The sequence below is a fragment of the Arachis hypogaea genome, chromosome 11, assembly GCF_003086295.3.
Source record: "Arachis hypogaea cultivar Tifrunner chromosome 11, arahy.Tifrunner.gnm2.J5K5, whole genome shotgun sequence".
In the NCBI taxonomy this organism is placed as follows: Eukaryota; Viridiplantae; Streptophyta; class Magnoliopsida; order Fabales; family Fabaceae; genus Arachis; species Arachis hypogaea.
This window is the reverse complement of record NC_092046.1, coordinates 91,130,398-91,146,755: the sequence shown is the minus strand read 5'-3', so window position 1 is coordinate 91,146,755 and position 16,358 is coordinate 91,130,398. Positions and strand designations below refer to the sequence as shown.

The window sequence follows — 16,358 nt, the reverse complement described above, 5'->3', positions numbered from 1 at the left end:
ATCTCGGCCATGCCTGGACCTTTCACTTATGTATTTTCAACGGTAGAGTTTCTGCACTCCATAGATTAAGGTGTGGAGCTCTGCTGTTCCTCAAGGATTAATGCAAGTACTACTGTTTTCTATTCAATTCTTCTTATTTCGCTTCTAAGATATCCATTCGCACCCAAGAACGTGATGAAGGTGATGATTATGTGTGACACTCATCATCCTTCTCCCTTATGAACGCGTGCCTGACAAACACTTCTGTTCTACATGAATTAAGCTAGAATGAGTATCTCTTAGATCTCCTAACCAGAATCTTCGTGGCGTAAGCTAGAATGATGGCGGCATTCAAGAGAATCCGGAAGGTCTAAACCTTGTCTGTGGTATTCTGAGTAGGATTCAATGATTGAATGACTGTGACGAGCTTCAAACTCGCGATTGTTGGGCGTTAGTGACAGACGCAAAAGGAGGGTGAATCCTATTCCAGCATGATCGGGAACCGACAGATGAATAGCCGTGCCGTGACAGGGTGCGTGAGCATATTATTCACTGAGAGGAGGGGATGTAGCCACTGACAACGGTGATGCCCTTGCATAAAGCCAGCCATGGAAAGGTGTAAGACTGATTGGATGAAGATAGCAGGAAAGCAGAGGTTTAGAGGAACGAAAGCATCTCCATTCGCTTATCTGAAATTTCTACCAATGAATTACATAAGTATCTCTATCCCTATTTTATTATATTAAATTCGAAAACACCATTATCACTTTATATCTGCCTGACTGAGATTTACAAGGTGACCATAGCTTGCTTCATACCAACAATCTCCGTGGGATTCGACCCTTACTCACGTAAGGTATTACTTGGACGACCCAGTGCACTTGCTGGTTAGTTGTATCGAAGTTGTGACAATTATGAATTAAGATCAGAGCACCAAGCTCTGGAGCCATTACCAGGATTTGTTCGAGCCTGGAGATCACAATTTCGTGCACCAGTCGTCTTCCCAAGGAATTGCAGGGAGGTATGTTCTTATTGTTGGTTATGAAGATTGTAAATTGGGGGTTTTGGAAGTAAGGAAGCAGTATGTTGCACAAAAAGAATAAAATAAAATAGTAATAATAAAATAAACTCTTGGCAAGGTATGAAGACTAGAGGTCCTATCCCAGTTATCCTTATCAATTGTAATGAGAATTGGATTTTTCTCCAACTTTATTAACCTCTAACTATGAAGGTAAGTTAAGTGGATGAATTAATTCTTGAAGAATTCCAATTCTCAATCAACAATGAGTTTGATAACTCAAGAGTCACCAATTATTTAACCAAAGCCAAAAGGGGAGAAATTCTACTTGAATGAAAATAATTTGAATAAATCGAGAACTTTTAATAAATTAAAGAAAGCAATCATAAGTCTGGAATACCTCAATTAACTCTAATAAAGACATCAAATGTAACATAGAAGAGTTCATAAATTAAATTGGAAAAACAAATAAAAATAAAGAACCTGGGATTGAGAGTTACTCCTAAAACTAAGAGAAGTCCTAAATCCTACGAGAGAGAGAGGAGAGAACCTCTCTCTCTAAAACTACATCTAAAATCATGAAAAGTGAATTATGAGAGCCTTTTTTATGAATGGATGCATTCCCCCACTTTATAGCCTCTAATCTGTATGTTCTGGGCTGAAAACTGGATCAAAAGCAGCCCAAAAATAGCCCCCTACAATTTCTGTTACGTTTAGGTCGCGGAAAGGTGACGCGGCCGTGTCGTCCATGCGGCCGCGCGGATTGGGTGTTGGCCAGGTCACGCGTCCGCGTGACCCACGCATTAACGTCTTTTGGCGTCGAGGCAACTATAGCAAATTATATATCAAATCGAAGCCCCGGACGTTAGCTTTCCAACACAACTGGAACCGCATTATTTGGACCTCTGTAGCTAAAGTTATAGCTGTTTGAGTGCAAAGAGGTCAGGCTGGACAGCTTAGCAATTTCTCCAACTTCTTGTATTCCTTCCACTTTTGCATGCTTCTTTTCCATCCTCCAAGTCATTCCTGCCCTATAATCTCTTAAATCACTTAACACACATATTAAGGCATCTAATGGTAATAAGAGAGGATTAATAATAAGCAAATATAAGATCAAAGAAGCATGTTTTCAATCATAGCACATAATTTGGAAGGCAAATGTAAAACCATGCAAATAGTATGAATAAGTGGGTAAAGTGTTGATAAAAACCACTCAATTGAGCACAAGATAAATCATGAAATAGTGGTTTATCAACCTCCCCACACTTAAACATTAGCATGTCCTCATGCTAAGCTAAAGAGAAACTATAAAGAAATGAAGAGGAATGGTAGAAAGCATGAAATGCAACCTATCTATATGAATGCAACTACATGCAAAAAATGTTTCTACCTACTTGGTTAAAAGTAAACAAATCTGTCAAGAAGAAATATGAACTGGATTTCACTAATTCAAATCATGAAAATGAAGTACAAATAGACTTGGAAGAAGAAAATAGCTCATGAAAGCAGGGAACAAGGAATTGAGCATCAAACCCTTACTAGTAGTGTATACACTCTAATCACTCAGGTGTTTAAGGTTCGATCTCTCAATTCTCTACTAACCTTGCTTTCTAAGGCTTGCTCTTCATCTAACAATCAACATAAATTTAATGCACAGATACACATATCAAGAGGTCTTTTAAGGGTTGTAATGGGGTTAGGGTCAAGGTAGGATTGTATTTGGCCAAGTGGACTAAAATCTGAATCCTTAATTAACTTAAACTTTCCACCTAACTTAAACAATCCATGTAATCATAATACAACATCTAACTATCCATTAACCATGTTTTCCATATATTCATGCATTCTAATTTCAAGTACAACTCATATGCATTGCTTTCACCACTTACTTTGGGGCATTTTGTCCCCTTTTATTATTTGCTCTTTTTCTTTTCTTTTTCTCCTTTATTTTTCTTCTTTTCTTTTTTTTTTTCAATGCATATGATTAAATTATTGAATGCATGAACATATTCTCAACATTCTTTCACATTTTCAGAAAATTCTAACATACTCAATTGTCAAACCAAATGTTTCCAAACCCACTTTTCCCCACACTTAATTCATGAGTACTCTCACTAGTCTAAGCTAACCAAGGATTCAAATTAAGGACATTATTGTTTTTCTGCTTAGAGTTAGTGATGAGCTAAAATAAAGAACAAAGGGGTATAATAGGCTCAACATTGGTTTGCAAAGGATAATTAAAGGTAAGGCCATATGGGTATGTAAGCTTAGTGAAATAAGGGCCTCAATCATATAAGTGCATGCATACATTAAATAATAGAAATATAGAATTAAGTAAGACAAAGAACACAATTTTAGAGAGAAAAAACACACAACAAAAATAAAATATTGGTTGAAAAATGCAACCAATTCAAATAGGCTCAAAATCTTACAGGTTTTGTGTGTTCGAGCTCTAAACCATGTTCCAGTATAATATCTCTTCAAACAAGTGTAAAATTAAGTTTTATTCAAATTAGTGAAATTCTCTAAAAGGTTTCTTGAAAAAGAAAATATTACTTTAACCAAGTGGTAAAATATGCACAAAAATCAAACAAACATGCAAATGCAACAACTAACTACAAAGAAAATTTAAATATTGGTGTTTTAGATAGGAAGGTACTAACCCACGGAGATCGGTATCGACCTCCCCACACTTAAAGATTGCACCGTCCTCGGTGCATGTTGAGAGTTGCAAGTGGACGGGGGTTGTGGTTCCTCAGTTGGGGCTCTTTTTTTGTTCCTTTTCTTGCCGGTAGTTTAGGAGTAGCTTTCTCTTTACCCTTCTTGGTGGCCATCCTGAAAAGGGAAAAAGAAAGTGACTTTTAAAGCTAAGGGTTAGAGCAAGGAAGAGAGCGGGAAAGGTGGTAATCAATGCACAATAAAGAAGAATGACGTTAACACACGCTCATGAGTACATGTGAAAAGTCAGCAATGGAAAATAGCTAGTGCATATGATAACAATTGAATGCAAGGTGTTTATTGGCATGCAGGCAAAGGCATGAGTAGCATAGATCAAGCATTCAATGTCCAATTTAGATTACCAAGTCTTTCAAACTAACAACATGTTTGTAATGACAATTATATTGAATGAATATGATATGAAAAAGGGTTTTGTGAAAAGCAGGCATTCAGAGTAGTAGGATAAAAGATACTGAAAAATATTGCACAATGCCATACGGGTGTTTTCACAAACACATAGCATGCATGGTAAATAAGCTATTGAAAGTATTAAATTGAACATGCAAGCAACCCTTTAAAAAGTAATATATAATTGCCAAACTATTTTAATAATCCACAAAAATATATAAAAATAATGACCCAAATAAATTTCTAACACCAATGAAAATAATGCAATGAATGAAAGTATGCAAATAAATTAAAATAAAATAAAAAGAGAAATAAGAAGAATGAGAAGGGAAAGAAGGGAAGAAGAAGTAAGTAAGAAAGGAGGGAGGAAAAATTAGGATTGGGGAAGAAGAGATACGATAATTGGCAAATTGGGATATGTTGTGCGGCGCAGGCGACGCGGACGCGTGGGGCACGCGGTCGCATGACTTGCACTTTAAGTTAATCGACGCGGTCGCGTCTGTCACGTGGTCGCGTGACACAGTTTATGCTACTAGCGCAAGTGCAGCCTAGCACCAGCACAACTCTCTGTTTAAATGCATTTTTGCCAAAATGTGGGTGACGCGATCGCGTCGGCCATCATGGGGATATGACGCGGACGCGTCGGGCACGCGTTCGCGTGGTGAGGCTTGGGCTTCCAGCACGATTCCAGCCCAACTCCAGCTCAACTTTCGGCCATGCACCCGGTTGACGTCGATTTTCAGGTCACGCGGCCGCATGGGTGACGCAGTCGCGTGGGAAGCCATTATTCCCAAGTGACGCGGTCGCGTCAGCGACGCGGTTGCGTGGGGTGATTTGTGCCATTGGCACGCCTCCAGCGCTGCTCCTGCGAAACTCTCTGTTCATATTAAACAAGTAAAATATGAAAGAAATCAACATATAAAGGTATAAAAGATTGAAAGCATCAAAAAGAGTCTTGGATTGGAGTGAGCTAAGGGTCCTTTCCTCGTTGGAACCACAACTATGACAATTATGATGGATTAGTCTCACTTGATCAACCCTCACATCGGAAAGTAAGTTAAATGAGCATAAGTGTTCTTAACCCACAAATCCTAACTTGCTTGCTAATTACCTTAGCAACAAATTAGCATTAGTGGGAACAAGAACAATTAACAACGGAAGAATTGAAACTAAATATTGGACATTCCAACTCTAGGAACCCAATTACTCACTTTACGCAAGCCAAGAACCAAAAATTTAGCCTAAAATCATGTTTGACATTTTGTCAAACACTTGGTAGGCAAGAAGCTTAAACATGAGAAAAATGAGTAAAGGCTTGAAATTAAAAGCAACAATTGATCTCAATCAACAAGAATAACACAAGAAATCATGTAATAAACATCAAACATCAAATTCATCAACAAGAAAATTAAATTGCAAGATAGAAGCAAAATTGAACTATAACTTGAATTAGAAGAAAGAGTAATGACAATGTAACTATAAAGAGTAATAACAAGAGACTACTTACAATGAAAGCTTGCAAAATCCAAGATCAAAAATGGAATGGCACTTGAATGTAAAATCCTAATATAAACCCTAATAGAGATGATGAAAAACTTAGAGAAAAACTAAACTAAAGCTTGCTACCACTACTCCTAAACTATACTAAAATGATATGGTATGTTATGGCTTCATTCTGCCCTCCAATATGAGCTAAAAGACTTCAAAAAAGGGCCTCCAAAGCCCCCAAATCACGAGGCACGTGCTATTTTAATGAAGTCATGTGGGGACACCTGTGTGGATGCACAGATGTGTGCGTCCGCACACTTTGCGAGAAATCCCGGCCTGTGCGTATGCACAAGCGCTGTGTGCACGCACACTAGGCGATGCATGGCTGGACGTGTGACGCTGATGTTAGGATTTTTGCTAGGAAAGAATGTCATAAAAATAGTCGCGTTGTAGATATAGTCTCTAAACCAACAAAAATCCCTTCGTACAAACGTTTTGGTTGTCACAAGTAACAAACCACTTTGAAATTGATAACCGAGTATTCAAACCTCGGGTCGCCTTCTCAAGGAATTGCAGGAAGGTATGTTCTTATTGTTGGTTATGAAGATTGTAAATTGGGGGTTTTGGAAGTAAGGAAGCAGTATGTTGCACAAAAAGAATAAAATAAAATAGTAATAATAAAATAAACTCTTGGCAAGGTATGAAGACTGGAGGTCCTATCCCAGTTATCCTTATCAATTATAATGAGAATTGGATTTTTCTCCCACTTTATTAACCTCTAACTATGAAGGTAAGTTAAGTGGATGAATTAATTCTTGAAGAATTCCAATTCTCAATCAACAATGAGTTTGATAACTCAAGAGTCACCAATTATTTAACCAAAGCCAAAAGGGGAGAAATTCTACTTGAATAAAAGTAATTTGAATAAATCGAGAACTTTTAATAAATTAAAGAAAGCAATCATAAGTCTGGAATACCTCAATTAACTCTAATAAAGACATCAAATGTAACTTGGAAGAGTTCATAAATTAAATTGGAAAAATAAATAAAAATAAAGAACCTAGGATTGAGAGTTACTCCTAAAACTAAGAGAAGTCCTAAATCCTACGAGAGAGAGAGAGGAGAGAACCTCTCTCTCTAAAACTACATCTAAAAACATGAAAAGTGAATTATGAGAGCCTTTTTTATGAATGGATGCATTCCCCCACTTTATAGCCTCTAATCTGTGTGTTCTGGGCTGAAAACTGGATCAAAAGCAGATCAAAAATTGCCCCCTGCAATTTCTGTTATGTTCAGGTCGCGGAAAGGTTACGCGGCCGCGTCGTCCATGCGGCCGCGCGGATTGGGTGTTGGCCAGGTCACGCGTCCGCGTGACCCACGCATTTGCGCCCCCTGGCGTCGAGGCAACTATAGGAAAATTATATATCAAATCGAAGCCCCGGACGTTAGCTTTCCAACGCAACTAGAAACGCGTCGTTTGGACCTCTGTAGCTAAAGTTATAGCCGTTTGAGTGCAAAGAGGTCAGGTTGGACAGCTTAGCAATTTCTCCAACTTCTTGTATTCCTTCCACTTTTGCATGCTTCTTTTCCATCCTCCAAGCCATTCCTGCCCTATAATCCCTGAAATCACTTAACACACATATCAAGGCATCTAATGGTAATAAGAGAGGATTAATAATAAGCAAATATAAGATCAAAGAAGCATGTTTTCAATCATAGCACATAATTAGGAAGGCAAATGTAAAACCATGCAAATAGTATGAATAAGTGGGTAAAGTGTTGATAAAAACCACTCAATTGAGCACAAGATAAACCATGAAATAGTGGTTTATCAGACGCGCTCGCTGCACTCTACGTGCTCTGCTTGGAAGGCTGTGCGTACGCACAAGTAGCTGTGTGCACGCACACATCTCTTAGCTCACTCTTTTGATTTCTCTTGCTTCCTCCACTTTGCATGCTCTTCTTCTATTTTATCCAATTCATTCCTACCTTATATACCTGAAAGCACTCACCAACAATATCAAGGCATCGAATGGAAGGCAAATAGAATAAAATAAATTCAATTAAGTATAAAAGAGCATATTTTCATGATCAAGCACAAATTGGGAGGAGAGATCAAAAGCATGCTATTCAAGGGAATAAGTGTGAGTTTATGTGATGAAAATCCATTCAATTCTAACCAAAAAATCATCATCAAATATGGATTTATCAGTGCTCGCACCAGCTTATGCGTGTGCACCCTACCCTTCTTTCTCATCTGTGCGTACGCACATTTATGTGTGTGCACACATACATCACATTTACTCTTGAGAAAAAAAAACTTTCTGTGCGTACACACAGCTATGTGCGTACACACAACACTTGACACCCCTTCTGTTGGGAGCAATCGCATGCCTTTGTGCGTGTGCACCCTACCTTTTTTTCCTTTTGTGCGTGCCCACACCTTTGTCCACACGCACACCTCACCTTTTTCTTGAGTAAAAAAAGAAGAAGAAGCCTTCTGTACTTGCGCACAGCCCTGTGTGCACGCACACCCTTCGACACGCCTTATGCCGGGAGCTTTCGCACACAACTGTGCATACGAACACCCCCAATTTTTGCCAGTGCGCGTACACACACTACCTTGTGCGTACGCACAAGTCCCGTTCTAGGCATTAATCAAGAAAGATGCCCTGTTGCGCCAGACAATCCCAACCCATTCTTTCTTCACCCCTCCTGCCCCAACCCAGGTTGCCCCCTTTTCCAGCGACACTACCGCCACCAGCACCACCACCGCCAAGACCGCGCCACCACCCTCCCCTTCTTCCTTCTCTTTCCCTATTCTATCTTCTTCTTCTTCTTCTCTCTTTACTCTTCTTTGTTTTATTTATTTGCTTATTTAATGTTCGTTTTCTTTATTTAATTTTGGTAAGCTAGGTAGATTTAGATGACTTAATTGGTTGATGTTGAGTGCAAGTGTTCAATCTTTTATTTATGGGTTGTTGATACTTGAATTTTAGCTTGAAAATTGTTGAATATGTGCACTGCATGCCATGTGTTCGATAAAGTGCCTGAATAAACTTTTAGTTTAAAGCATGTGTTGTAGCTACCATATGTGTTAGACTATATTCTTGTTTAACATTCTAATCCCGAATTGTGCACTTTTGAATGATTATGATGATATTTTGGATTGAATTTTCAATAATGTACTTGTTATTTTTTTGAGTTACTAATACCAAATTGATATGAAAATTGACATTTGTCTCTTATTTGGTGAAAATTTGAACTAGTGCATATTGAATTTAGTGAATTGAATTGAATTTCTTGTTCATCATGATTTTTAAATCAATATAATCACATCACAAGGTTTTGTTTTTTTTTTTAATGCTTTACCTTTGTTTGAGTTGACTTGACTTGATTCTCATCAAGCTTGTCACTTTTTGCAACAAGAACCTTGTATATGTGATTATTTCATTAATCTTAAGGATGAATAAGTATATTTCTTTTCATCAATGAATTGGTTATTGCTTGTTGTGCTATTTTATATTAATCTTATGCTTTCACTTGCACAATTGCAATATCCAATATCTTTTAAATTCAATTCACTCTTGTTAGGATCGGCTAAGCTTGCTTGTCTTTAATTGATGCTCACCCATTGCTTGCATCTTAGGCCAGTTAACTGAGGAAATCATGCTAAATCTTTCTGTGTGGTTGCCATTTTACCTGGCAAATGTGTGTGTTCTAACCGTGTGCACATTTAGAATACACACATTGTATCTTATCATACCACACTACTATGCACTCTTCCTCAATTAAGTGCTTGTTTGTTTTCTATTAGCTCCAAGTATATATTGTGTTTGCTTCCTACTTTGCCTTTTTGTGCCACTTGCCTTATGATTTTTTATTATACTCTATTCATTCTTTTTGAGGATGAGACGTAAAGGCAAGGAGCCGGTAGAGGAAGAGGATGCCAAGTTTGGAGATGTCGATCCTGCATTAGACTTGGCAATTTTTCAGCAGCCCGAGCCCGCACATCCACCAGTTGAAGGTGGAGTGCTTTAGAGTCATTCTACCCGGATTGTGTTCATGCACGGAGGATCGTGCAACGCTTAAGTGTGGGAGAGGATTCACAATTTTGGGGTATAAATTTTCCTTTCCAAACACTTTGCACTTTACTTTTGTTTTCTTTTATTATGTTTCTTGTAGATATTTGGAGTACTTTTGACTATTGCATTTTACATTTTTACTTGGTATATATGCTATAGATAGAAGTTGTGATTGGATGATGTGAATAGTATAGTGCCCAGTTCAATTTTGTCCTAATTGTTCATAATGATTTTTACATATTGAAAATTAGGAAAAGAACTAGGAAATATTTTGAAATTGCATCCATCATAACATACATACATATAGGAAATAATTTTGGTGAAAAACACCAAAGATTTCCAAGAATTTTGTTTTTAGGGCGTTCTAGGGAATTGATTTGGAAAATCCTTTTTAAACTTGCTTGAATGAATTTTGGTGGAACATAGAAGAGAGATAGAACAAAACAACCTTGTGAGTTGTTGAGCCATATTGTGTGGTTACATATTTTAACCACAATTTTTGTTCATTGTGTGCTATGCTCCTTCTATGATTGTGATCTTGGTTTTGCTTGATTCTTTATTTCCAATAGTTGATGTTTGAATGCATTGAGCATGATTGAGACCATTTTTGAAGCTAAACTTACTCATCCATATAGCCTAACCCGTATATCTACCTTTGTAAGTCAATTTTGAGCTTTTTAATCCCCTTTTGTTCTAATTGTTAGCATATCACTAACCTTAAGTGAAAAACCAAGAATAACCTTGAATTGCATCTTTGATTAGCTTAGGTTGAGGTGTGTATGTCATTTAAGTGTGGGAGAAGTTTTGAGAAGCATTGGTAGAGAAAAATTTTATTTTGGATATTCATTAAAAATTTTGGAAAATGGGTGCATATTTATGTATCAATTTGCTTTAACCGTATGCATTTGTCATAGAAAAAGAAAAAGAAATAGAAAAGAGAAAAAAATGAAATGAAATAAAAATAGTAATAAGATGGGAACAAAAGTTATCCCAAAAAAGAAGAAAAAAATGAATAAGAAATGCATATGTAGATTTGAATGAAAATCATACATGAATGTGTGTAAAAAGAAAATAATGGAAGGTTAGATTGCATTGTTGTTATTAGGGTAATATAGGTTGAGTTAGATACTTAAAATAATCAAGGATTCAATTAGTCCACTTAGCCATAGCTATACCACCTTAACCCTAACCCCATTACAACCCTATGAAGCCCTCATGATAATTGCATTCATGCATCACATGTTTGTTGATTGTTAGATGAAGAGAAAACCCTTGAAAGCATGATTAGAGGAGACTTGAGCAATTAAACCCTAGACACTGAGCGTTGAGAGTCTATACACAACCAATGAGAGTTTGATTACTCAAGTATATGTTTCCACACCTCTTATCTTGTATTCTTGTAAGTTGCTTCATTTTGATGAATTGAATCAATTCTTTAGATGTTGATTGCATCGAACTACTTCTTTGCTTAGCCCTATATGTTCATATACTTGCTTGGAAATTCGTTGGTTTGTTTTTCCCAAATCAATAGGATACTATAGTATAGATAGATATATATATAGTATATAGTATATTGCATGCATATAGATAGTTGCATTCAATAAGTTGTTACCCTTTGATCATTCTCCTTGTTTGTGTTTAGCATGAGGACATGCTATTGTTTAAGTGTGGGAGAATTGATGAGTCCATATTTGACGATAATTTTTTGCTTGAATTGCATGGATTTCATCACCTAAACTCACACTTATTCACCAAAATAGCATACTTTTATGATTTCTCACTAATTTGGACCTAAATGTGAAAATATGCATTTTTGTGCTTAAATTGATCAATTTAATTCCACTTTTATTCCATTTGATACCGCGATATATTTTGTAAGTGATTTTAGGTCAATTGGGCAAGAATGGGTTAGTAGAAGTGGAAGGAAGCATGCAAAATGGGAGATTTTATGAAGAAAACAAAGGAGAAGCACTCAGTCAAGTGTGCCTACGCACAACTCCTGTGCGTACGCACAAGTACAAAAATCAACAAGGGTGCCTACGCACAACCCCTGTGCGTACGCACAAGTGAAAAATAGCAAGTGTGTGTACACACAAGTCCCTGCGCGTGACTTCATTAAAATGTCACGTGGCTCGCGATTTTGGGGCTTTCTTGGCCCAATTTTGGAAGGCTAAAGCTGGTTTGAGATGCTATATGAAGGGGACATCAACACATATCAAAGCATTAGCTTAGGACACACTTTAGAGCTCACTTAGACATAGGAAAACATATAATTAGGAGTAGGAGTAATGTAGTATAGAAAATGCTCTCTTATGGTTTTTAATTAAGGTTCATTGTAGCATGTTATAGTTTCAAGTTTGATCTTGGATTTTGCTTATCTTCATTGTAAATACTCTTCAATTTCCTCTTTAATTATAATACTTTTGCTATTTTGTTTTATGGTTCAAGTCATTTTGTTAATATATGCAATTTTGCTTTTTTGAATCTTTTGTTTACGAATTTGATGTTTTATGATTCCTATATGCTTAATTGAATCTTTATGGTTGATTTTGTGAATAGTTTGGTTATAGTTTTCATTTTTCTTTGCAATTTCTTATGTTTTGGTTTTATTCCCACCAAGTGTTTGTGAAAATACCACTTGGTAATTTTCAGTATCTTTTCACACCTTGGCTTGGAAAATGAGTTACTAGGATACTAGAGTTATAATGTCTGACATTTAGTGGTAATTCTTGGGTAGTTAGTTGACTCTTGCTTCTATTGACGCTAGCTTTTTACTAAGAAATTAGTAAGTTAGCTATGACTTATGGATTAAGGTCAATTATGCTTGCTTGACTTACTCCTCGATGTTAGGGGTTGACGAAGTGAGATTGACTCATCATAGTTGTCATAGTTGTGGTTATGACGATGATAGGTGATGACTTGCATCATCTACCCTTTTTCTTGCATAAAAAGGACCACAAAAGAGCATAATCTCATTTGATCATTGAAATTCATGCATTATTTGATGAACATTATAGTACATTGCTTTGAAATGAGTTTGTGCTGAATTTCAGGTGATAAAGACATCAAAAAGGGGAAGAAAACAACAAAACAAGCTGGGTGTGTGAAACTGGCATGCCACTTAGAGCAAACGCCACAAAAATGCTTTTGCATGGCATGCCAGGAGCTAGGCGTGGCACGCCAGTACTGAAGTCCAGAAGGGATTCTCTAAGCATTTGCACAGGCGTGGCACACCAGAAGCTGGGCGTGGCACGCCAATACAACTTTCCAGAGAATAACAATGAAGGCCACTAAAGGGGCGTGGCACGCCTAACCCACCACTTGAGCCATGGGTGTGCCACTTGGTATCGAAGGCATGGCACGCCAGCTTTAAAAATCACTTGGGTGTGCCACTTGGTATAGAAGGCGTAGCACGCCAGCTTTAAAAATCACTTGGGCGTGCCACTTGAAGAGCCAGGCATGGCACGCCAAGCTAAGAAGGCCACAAATGAATGGGCGTGCCACTTGAGCAGTATGGCGTGGCACGCTAGTACAAAATTCCAGAGAAGAGGTTGAAGGCTAAAAAAGCTCAGCGTGCCACTTGAGATCGAAGGAGTGGCACGCCAAGCTTCCATCCTTACTTGGGCGTGCCACTTGAGCATCTAGGCGTGGCACGCCAAGGTACAAAGAAGGCCAAAGCAAAGGCTAGGCGTGCCACTTGGTATCAAAGCCGTGGCACGCCAGCTCAAGATTTTCACCTGGGCGTGCCACTTGGATGCTGGGCGTGGCACGCCCGCTACTGGAACTAAGGCAAAATAATGGGCGTGGCACGCCAACCCCTGGCCGTGGCATGCTGGTACAATTTTCCAAAAAGGGAGATAGGAGGCCAACCATATGGGCGTGCCACTTGGTATCGAAGGTGTGGCACGCCAGCTACAATTCTCCACCCAGGCGTGCCACTTGAGTCTCAGGCGTGGCACGCCATCATCACCAATCAAGCAACAGAAGACCTGGGCGTGCCACTTGAGTTCTGGGCGTGGCACGCCAGCAAAGAAGTCAAGCACATGATGGGCGTGGCATGCCAGACTTTGGGCATGCCACGATAGTTCAATTTTCCAGAGAGGAAGTCCAAGCACACATAATGGGCATGGCACGCCAGACCCTGGGCGTGCCATGCCAGTTCAACTTTCCAAAAATCTAAGAAGAGGAGGAAGAAGGCCTGGGCGTGCCACTTTGGCTCGAAGGCGTGGCACACCAGACCACACAAGTGTTTAAAGAACCCTCGGCTTGCCACATGGGCTTGAAGGCGTGGCACGCCAGGGTGATCAATGCAGGAAGGCGTGCCACTTGAGAGCTGGGCATGGCACGCCAAGTCAGATTCAGAGCAGGCGTGGCACGCCACTGAAGCGCCAACCACATGCCAGCTGCGAGATCACGTTTATTGAGTTTCTTTTCCCTCCAAATTGTATTTTTCTTTTCAATTTTTGTAATTCCTTTATTTGCTAGTGCTAGGAGTAGTATAAATACCCCCTGAAAGTACTGAAAAAGGGGGTTAAGCTATTGAGCTATTAGTTGAAGCATAGTTAGATTCACTTTTCCATCTCTTACTTTTTCTTGAGCTATGAGTAGCTAAATTCCCTCTCATTGAGAGAGGGAGCTCTGTTGTACTTGATGGATTAATGATAGTGAACTTCTTCTTCTCTTCATCTTCTCTTTGATTTGCTAGAAGGAATTTCATTTTAATGTTAGTATTCAATCACCTTGGAAAAGGGGTTGAATGCAAAATGGGTTTCATAGGAACCTTGAAAAAGGAAACATGAAACCAAGCTAGAAATTCCTTCTCACACTTGAATAGGATCTGGGTTTTGGTGTTTGGATATGGTGACATATAATCCTCCCTCTACTTGGACCTATGATGATGTGTGGTATAATCATGGACCAAGCATATCTCTCTTCATGAGCAATTAGATCAAGGAATTGGCTATTGATCAAGATCTGAGAGATTGAGTCACCAAGGGTTTGGGGCTCAATCAATCATGATTGCCAAGAGGTCAATGAGTTGCATGATTGAAGAGGATATAAGCTGGATTTAATCCAAAGATACAACATCTCCTGATCTCAATGAATCCCCCTATTCTTATCTTCCACTTTCTTTATAGCTTTCTTTATACTCTGCAAATCCCCATTCCCATTTACTTTGAGTCATTTATGTTTATGCACTTTACTTTATTGCCATTTACTGCTTTCCTTTACTTTTGATGTCATTTATATTTCTGCACATTTATAATTCTGCAATCACAATCTATTCTGCTTAGCTTGACTAATTCACCAATTGATTAAAATTGTTCAAATCTACCAATCTCTGTGGATACGATCCCACTCCACTGTAGGTTATTACTTGACGATAATTTTGGTGCGCTTGCCAAAAGAACGGATTCACCATTTTTATATGGGGAGTGAATTCGGCTCATCAAGTTTTATGGCACCGTTGCTGGGGATTGGTTTGAATTTGACAATGATTAAATTGATTGGAGAGCTAGATTAAGCATTTTTTTTATTACCTTGTTATTTTCCCGTTAGTTCTTTAAATTTTCTGTTCACTCTGTTTTCTTTTTTTTTTTACTTTGATTCTCTTAGTTATCCGTTGTCCATATTTCCATTCTTCTAACTGTTTGATTAATTGCATCAACCAAGCTAACCACTAATCTTAACTAGAGTGATTCCTTCACTTGTCCTCTACTTGCTGTTTGTTGAATGTATGACAGGTAAAAGGGGAGAAACTTCATCCTCTTTTGATAGTGAACATGAGAGGACCTTCCTTAGATTAATGAGGGAAGCAAGAGGCAAAGGCATAGTTGGAGAGGAACTAGTGGAGGAAGATCTAAGAACCACAATGGATGACGAAGTGCAAGACAATGTTGGAGGAGATGCTGGCAATCATGTTGGGCAAGAGAGGAGAGTCTTAGGCTCTTACATCAACCCAAATCCAGGAAACTGTGGCAGCAGTATTCTGAAGCCAACAATCCATGCTAACAACTTTGAGTTGAAACCTCAGCTCATCACACTTGTCCAGAACAACTGTTCATATGGAGAAGGAGCTCAAGGAGGACCCAAACCAACATCTCACTACATTCTTGAGGATTTGTGATACTGTAAAGTCTAATGGTGTGCACCCTGACACCTACAATCTACTTTTGTTCCCTTTCTCACTCAGAGATAAGGCAGCAAAGTGGTTGGAAGCATTTTCTAAGGAGAGCTTAACCACATGGGATGATGTTGTAAACAAATTTCTAGCAAGATTCTACCCTCCAAAGAGAGTCAACAGGCTAAGAGCTGAGGTGCAAACTTTTAGCCAGCAAGATGGTGAAACTCTCTATGAGGCCTGGGAGAGGTTCAAAGATTTGACAAGAAAATGCCCACCGGATATGTTCAATGAGTGGGTGCAACTACACATCTTCTATAAAGGGCTGTCATATGAGTCAAAGCAAGCAGTAGATCATTCTTCTAGAGGATCACTCAATAAGAAGAAAACCATTGAAGAAGTCATAGATTTCATAGAGACTGTAGCTGAGAATGAGTACTTCTATGCTTCAGATAGAACTCAAAAGAGAGGAGTAATAGACCTCAATTCAATGGATGCCCTGCTAGCCCAAAACAAACTGATCACTGCACAACTAGCAGCC

The 16,358-nt window shown here is 38.5% G+C and overlaps 1 non-coding gene across 1 annotated transcript; it reads right to left on the bottom strand.

The window, feature by feature from the left end:
- Positions 1–15,998: 15,998 nt before the first annotated feature.
- Positions 15,999–16,105, bottom strand: LOC112726131 (small nucleolar RNA R71). Its single transcript, XR_003165197.1, has one exon. It is a non-coding gene; the product is annotated as a small nucleolar RNA R71 (small nucleolar RNA).
- Between the last annotated feature and the right edge of the window lie 253 nt (positions 16,106–16,358).